This window comes from Formica exsecta, unplaced genomic scaffold, assembly GCF_003651465.1.
Source record: "Formica exsecta isolate Colony F162 unplaced genomic scaffold, ASM365146v1 scaffold420, whole genome shotgun sequence".
NCBI lineage: Eukaryota > Metazoa > Arthropoda > Insecta > Hymenoptera > Formicidae > Formica > Formica exsecta.
In genome coordinates, this window is record NW_021851440.1 from 774 (window position 1) to 8,579 (window position 7,806).

Consider the following 7,806-nt stretch of genomic DNA (forward strand, 5'->3'; position numbering starts at 1 on the left):
TGTGTTACTAGACTTATTAAATATTCGTCGTAATTTGCCATTTTATCTTCCGGAGCTAAAAGCTCATTCGAAGGAATTCTAGCTATTTTTCCGAAAATTAATTCGTACGGTGTATGTTTTGTTGCTTCATGGACATTAGTGTTATAATTAAACATTGCGAGGCTGATCCATCGATCCCACTGTTTTTGCTCGTTCGCATATTGTTTTAAATATTCTCCTAATGCGTGATGTGATCTTTCTAAAGATCCATTTGATTGCGGATGGAAGGCTGTAGTGCGAAATTTACGAATTTTAAATATTTTAGCGAGTTTTCTCATTAAATCGCTAATGAAATTTCTTCCCTGATCTGTTAATATTGCCTTTGGTGATCCGAACACACAAATAAAACGGTCCACGAAAGCTTCTGCGATTGTTTCGGAGGTTTGATTTTGCAACGGTATTCCCATGCAAAATTTAGTTAACTGATCTTGTAGTGTTAAGATGTATTCAGAAATCATGGGGACCACCTGGCCATGCTTCAACATCTACAGCTAAGCCAAATATTCATGGAAAAAAACTCTTGTTATGCATTTGGTGGGATCAGCTTGGTGTCGTGTATTATGAGTTGCTCAAACCGAACGAAACCATTACTGGAGCTGTCTACCGAACACAATTGATGAGATTGAGTCCAGCACTCAAGGAAAAGCGCGCCCACTACTCCAGACACGACAAAGTTATTCTCCTGCATGAAAATGCTCGTCCACATGTTGCGGCGCCGGTCAAAACCTATTTGGAAACACTCAATTAGGAAGTTTTACCCTACTCGCCGTATTCACCAGACATTGCTCCTTCTGATTTCCACATGTTTAGATCGATGGCGCATGGCCTGTCTGAGCAACACTTCACATCATATGAAGATACCAAAAATTGGGTCGATTCGTGGATAGCCTCAAAAGATGAAGCATTCTTCCGACGCGGTATCCGTATGCTGCCAGAAAGATGGGAAAAAGTAGTGGCAAGCGATGGACAATACTTCAAATAAAACATTAGGTTCCGTTCTTTCACAACAAATACTTCAAATAAAACATTAGGTTTCGTTCTTTCACAATAAATGCCCAATTTTTGATAAAAAACGGCGTAAACTTATTTGTACACCTAATATAATTAAACATTGCGAGGCTGATCCATCTATCCCATTGTTTTTGTTCATTTGCATATTGCTTTAAATATTCGCCTAATGCGTGATGCGATCCTTCTAACGATCCGTTTGATTGAGGGTGAAAAGCTGTAGTGCAAAATTTGCGAATTTTAAATATTTTAGCGAGTTTCCTCATTAATTCGCTAATGAAGTTTCTTCCCTGATCTGTTAATATAGCCTTTGGTGATCCGAACACGCAAATAAAACGGTCCACGAAAGCTTCTGCGATTGTTTCAGAGGTTTGATTTTGTAACGGTATTCCCATGCAAAATTTAGTTAACTGATCTTGTAATGTTAAGATGTATTCATTCCCTCTCTCTGTTTTAGGCAATGGGCCTACAATGTCCATGGCTACTTTATCAAAAGATGATCCTGGTGTGTCTGTAATTATCATAGGCTGTTTGGTTTTAACTCGGACGAGTTTTTTCAGTTGGCACTGCAAACATTGCTGTATATATTTTTGAACATCGGATTTTAAGTTTTCCCAATAATAATTATGTTTTATTCTGTTATATGTTTTTGAAATCCCACGATGTCCCCCGGTTGGTAAACAGTGCGTTTCGCCGATTATAATGGATCGTAAATCTTTCGGCGGATACTTGATTTGTCCATGGCAAACAATTATTTTGGTTGAGGCGTCCATGAATATTAGTTGTAGTTGTGATTTAATATTACTCCAGGGAACATTATTAATAATTTCGGTTTTTGCTATACTGATTGTTTCTAGTTTTAAGTTCTCTATTATGTGTTGTAAATCTTTTAAAGTTTTAATGATGTGGCTGAGTGTTACCGTAGGGCCCTCCCGTTAAGCTCCACTAATGGGTAAGGCCATGTGGTAATGATTTTTATATTTTATGGCTTTAGCTTTGCCTAAGATAAGAGATCCTCGGCTCGGGAATTCTTTTCGTTTGAATAGTTTCTGTGAGCCAGAATCTAATGGTTTTCCTTGTGTATCGACAAAATATGCCACGTTGTCTTTTCGTAAAAATAAAAGTTCGCGGGAATCTATAATGTTGCTTTTAATTAATCGATTTTCGATAATCATAGGTTTTGTTTTTTTTGTTTTTAAATTCTGGTTAATAATGTTTTCCTCGTCTTCTTTCTTATCTTCCTTGTCACTGTCAGAATCTTTGTCTGGCGGATCGTTTCTATCTTCAATTTCCTCAATTTCTTCTTCATTACTATGCAATTCATTAAATATTTTATTTTGTTCAATATTTTGTTTTACTGTCTGACTTCTTGTTTGAATTCTGTTTTGTTTAGAAGGATCGTGTATTAAAGCTTTTTCAGTTATCGATAAATAATCTGATTCGTTTAATTCTGCAGGTGTAAACGGAAGGGTATCCGTAGTATTATCGAATAAATGATTTCCCGGTGTTATTTCTTCGGTTTTTTCGTTATCCGAAAGATATAAATGAAAGTCTTCTTCTTCTTCTTCTTCTTCGCTATCAGAATTTTCTAATAATTCGGCAATTAATTGTGCATCTTCGGGGTTGTTTGGATTTAGCAATTTTCGATCTTTTATTATTTTACAATCAATTCCTTCCAGATTTATAGGATTTCTCGATAGAGCGTCTGCATTTACATTAGTTTTGCTAGACTTGTATACTACATCGTAATCGTACTCCGATAATTTTAATCTCCATCGGAGTATTCGCATATTTGCATCTTGCGCGTTTTTGAACCACATTAATGGTTTATGATCTGTGACAAGTGTAAATCTTCTTCCATATAAATACGGTCGAAAATGTTTGACGCAATAAATTATGGCCAATGCTTCCTTTTCGTATGTGTCGTACGTTTTCTTGTTCTTTTTTATTCAAGTGTTCTAATCGCAACAAATCTATAATTTGTGTAAATCTATCTTCTTTCGGTTCTTCGGATATTATTAAACAATTATGCAGATCAGAGATTGCGATGTTATTTTGTCGCTCCTTTTTATTTTTCGATTTACGTTTTCGCATAAATTTATCTATAATTTCTTGAGATTTATGCAATAAAGCAGTTGAAATTTTCGAAGACGGTTTATTTTTACATTTGATGTTTTGATTATTTTTGATGCTTAAATCTTTAATATTTAATTTATATTTTTGTGCCTTTTTAAGTAGGTCTTTTATTGTGACATGAGAGGATTTTTTATTATTATTATTATTTTCTGTTGATAATCCAATTCTTGGAAACTTAATATCCAACGAGGTTAAGGAGTTTTTCCCTTCTTCAGGATTAGATTGTGTCGAATTGCGTAATGAGGTTTGGTAATTTCCCTCCTCGCAATTGACGGAGCTAGAATTTTCTGTCGAGGTTTGGAAATTTTCCTCCGAAATTCTAGAATTAATTTCTTCTGGAGAAGTTTGGTAACTTCTTTCTCCATGAGTTTTAGAATTATTTGAATTTTTATTTAAGTTAGTTTTAATTTTCTTCTCGTTTTTATTCTTTATTTTGTCTTCAATCATATTTACAGTCTCATTTTTATTTTCCTCTTGATTTAACATTTTGTCTTCGTTTTCGTGATTGATTTTTTCAATAACAATAGATTTTTGACTATCTTTATTTTTATTTTGGATTTCTTCAAAAATAATGTCATCATTGCTTTCAAGGTTGTCTCTCTTTACTTTACTGCTCACGAGTTTTCCTGGTGAATTTGAAAAATTCTCGCGGTTATTGCGTGTCTCGTCATTCAATTCATGATTATCTAATAGTTGGTAGGATCTCTACGTTGCATTTTCGCAACGCCCTTATTCCGCTTGCCTTGATTTCCGCGTTTTCGTAATGAGTGATTGCGCGGTCGCTCGGGCTTCGCGCGTGGCTCGCGTTGTCAGCGCTTCGCTCGGTCAACGTTCGTAACGTGATCTGTATTCGCGTTACACGTTGAGCAATATCTTATCGTATAAAATAATATCTCTAAAATACTATATATCTATTTATTCGTGTATAGCCTTTTCGGGCTATAACATATTATGTACATCGGCACCATTGCTTTGCCGACATGTTTTTGCGCTATGGCCAGATTTTGAGCATATTTGACAAGCGATATTTTTCTCTTGTACTACGTTTATTGTCTGCCGAGATTGAGGACCGCGGAAGCGACACTTATCGGCACTATGACCGCGTTTTTTACAAATTTGGCATATTAAAATATCCGTTCCTAGCCCTGTTTTATTATAAATCTGCGAGGAAAGCTGTGTAAGCTTTCGGCAATTACTCGCTGCGTGATCTTCCTTTAAACAGATTTGACACGTTTCTCGCGTCCGATTAACGGTGTGAAGGTTATTTTTGCCTGAGTCTGTACTTGGTCCCTGTCGTAAATCTATCATCGCTCGAAGCTCTCTTTCTAACCTTAGGGCATCGGCGACGGTATCTTCTATGCCTAAATTCCTCGCGATTCTTTGCTCAATTTCAGGTTTTAAACCTCGTATGAAACATTTATTCATGTCTGTTTCCAGTGATATTTTAATCTGTGGATTGACTGTATTCCCTTGATTTGAGCTCTTATATGCTTCTAGTATTTGTTTTCCGAGAATTTTAACGCGATTCGCGTAGGTAATGACATCTTCTTTATTCTTTTGATAAATGCATCCTAGTTCTCCTTGTAATTGATAGACGTTTTTAGAAGGGCTATAAGTTTGTTTTAGATACGATGTTAATTGCGTTATGTTATCAAAGTCTCGATATTGTATAGTTCGACGCACTTCCCCGACAATTTTGGTTCTTATAATTTTAGTGAGTTGCGATTCGGCTTCCTTGGGTAACATGGATTTTGCTTCCTCGCATCCCTCAATAAAATCGAAAAAGGGGACGGCTTCCACCGCGTATTTTGGAGTAGCGAAGGGATTTTGAGCCATTGTTTCAGTTTCGTCTGAATCGCTCTCTGTCCCTTTATACTTGTAATTCGTAATAATTTTATTACGAGCGTTAATTAATTTGGTATCTGTAATACGCTGCGAATCGTCGGAACTTGGCTCGGACGTCTCGGTCTCGAGAGTATTATCGAATAAACTTTCCTCTATTAATGTATTTTCTAACGAGATATCTACTTGTTTGGATACGGTTTCACTGTCTTTTATTGGTGTGGATGTGTGTATTGTATTGGGTTTGGTTGTTTCTGATTTGGATGTAGATTTGAATTTATTTCCTTCTAGAGCGAGTTTATAAAGTTTTTCTATCTCTTCTTTTTCGCTTCCTCCTCTAGTACTCCGACTCATTCCCGTTTTAGAAAGCGCACATAACAATCCCGGACGAGCCCCCAAAATTTCTTATGTTACGTCCAGACTCAAATAAAGGAAGAGTCAGCGGGAGGGCGTAACCTACTTACCTCTAGACAAACGCTAGACGATGCGTGTCCTAGAGTCGAACGAACAGACCAGGGCCCCAGATAGGTCAACGACCGGAAGGGTCGCTCTTACTCTAGCGAAAGGCCGTTCGCTCGGCGGTCCCTTTTCTGGTAAAGGAACTGAATCCTTATTACCCGGGACGGGACCTTGTGCGATTTCGGTTAACAGGAAGGAGGTTGGGTTAATAAATTGCTCGAATTTTAAAATTTAACTTTACATTTATTTAGATATTAAAACGAATAATTTTAAAATATAGAATTTAATAATGAATCATCTAATTCAATTTAATAAACTGTTATTATAAAATAAACTTGCTTAAGATCTAATATGGTTGTGTGTGAATGTGTGTATGTGGATGAAAATTGTGTTCTCGCGGGTGTTACAAAAATACGGAGGACATCAACCGGAATTAAGCGGGGAAACTAAAATTTAAATTCCGGTTGGAAATTTACAATAAATAGTTCAAATAAAAACAAATTATTAAAAAATAAATTATTAGAGAAATGAAAGTTGGACGATAGGGATAAAAGGGAAGGAGGACTATTAAAGGTCTTGGAGTTGCACTGTGGAGGGAGAAGGGAACTTCATCCAAAAGACCTCAATAGGGACGGCTAAAGGAAAAGGGCAGCCTGGGACAAAAAAGGAATAATGTAGTCAGGAGGACTGGTTTGAAGGATATGGTGAAATTGATCGAGGTCCACTATATCTGGACCGACACAATAATCCTCGTCTGTAAGAGGGACAGGATAAGGGGGAAATTGATTTAGGAGGTACCTGTACCAGGCTTCTCTGTCCTGGTCTTCGAAAAAGGACTCCGACTCTCCTTCGGGATCGGAAGGTTCAGGTTTTAAATCTTCCGGTTCTGTTTTGAGATCGGGACACTCTTCTACGAAGTCTATTGAGAAAGAAAGGAAATAGAACGATTCGGAGGGAATTGTCCTAGAAGTAGAGGGAGAAGATTTTCGTTTAGGGCCTGGCAGCTAAGTATAAATGCCAATCATGATATTACACCAGGATCCTGGCTAATCACGCCTAGGGACTCGTAAAAGGGGAAGGATTGCTTAAGTCTAACAATAAGCTTGAATGCCAATCTTGATAGTGTTCAAGATCCTGGCTAATCACGCCTAGGGACTCGTAAAAGGGGAAGGATTGCTTAAGTCTAACAATAAGCTTGAATGCCAATCTTGACAGTGTTCGAGATCCTGGCTAATCAAGCTTACGGACTCGCAAAGGAGAAAGGATTGCTCGAGTCTAACAATAAGGATGAATGCCAATCTTGACACTGTTCAAGATCCTGGCTAATCAAGCTTATGGACTCGCAAAGGAGAAGATTCAAAGAAGAGGAAATATAAAATATTTAATAACCAGAATTTAATTTAATAATAATACTAATAAATGTGTGTGCTTGGATATTACTTGAAAATGTGAATTTAATAACAAACTGTTTCTATTAAGAGAAAGGAAAAAGTAAAGTAAGAGAAAAGTAGAAAACAAAAAATGAAATTCTTTGGTAGACTCACTACTTGTTGTGTGCGAAGGTGATGAATTTAAAAATTTCGCTGGATAAGCGAGCTAAGGTCTATCTCGTGGACTCGGCTGTGCGGAAGGGGTGGCTCGGAGATCGCTCGGTTCCGGCGTGTTCGTTCGATCCCTCAAGGGCACACCACTTGTCACTTGCCCGCACGAATTTTGTAAAATTTCAATAGCGTGAAACTCCTTGCACTACCACAATCGCAGAGAGAACTTGCGAGAATCGATAAACTTTTAAAGACTTAAATAATCAGCGCGGACTGTAGGCAGACTCGGTGCGACCGTTCGAGTACAGACTCGGTCGAGTCGAGAGGCGAAGATGAATTGAATTTTCTGAGGGAGGATTTCGCGTAAGTCGAATCTTGGCGTCTCTTCGCGTACTTCGCGTACCAGGCAAGCAATATTGTTTTTTAACGAATCAATCTTTAAAATGGTGCCCCTCTCATGAGTTGAGGGCGTCTCCCTTCCAAAAGAAGGTCCAAGAGTTTGCGCCTATTGGTGTAGGCTTTTGTTTTTAAAAATTAAGTCTCGCCCACTGGAGAGTCCGCCATGATCGGCCAAGTTGACAGTTTTATTGTTCACTTGAGTTTTATCTCAAACAGATAACGCGCAAGGGTGGTCTAGCAGGCGAGCACGTAGTGTCGAATGTCGCGAGTTTCAGTCGCGGATCATAGTTACATAAATAAGATAACACTCTAGTTCTTAGAAGGGCCTTTATTCGAGACTCTTCCCGTAACGCTTTTTCACTAGAGGACTTCCAAGAAAAAA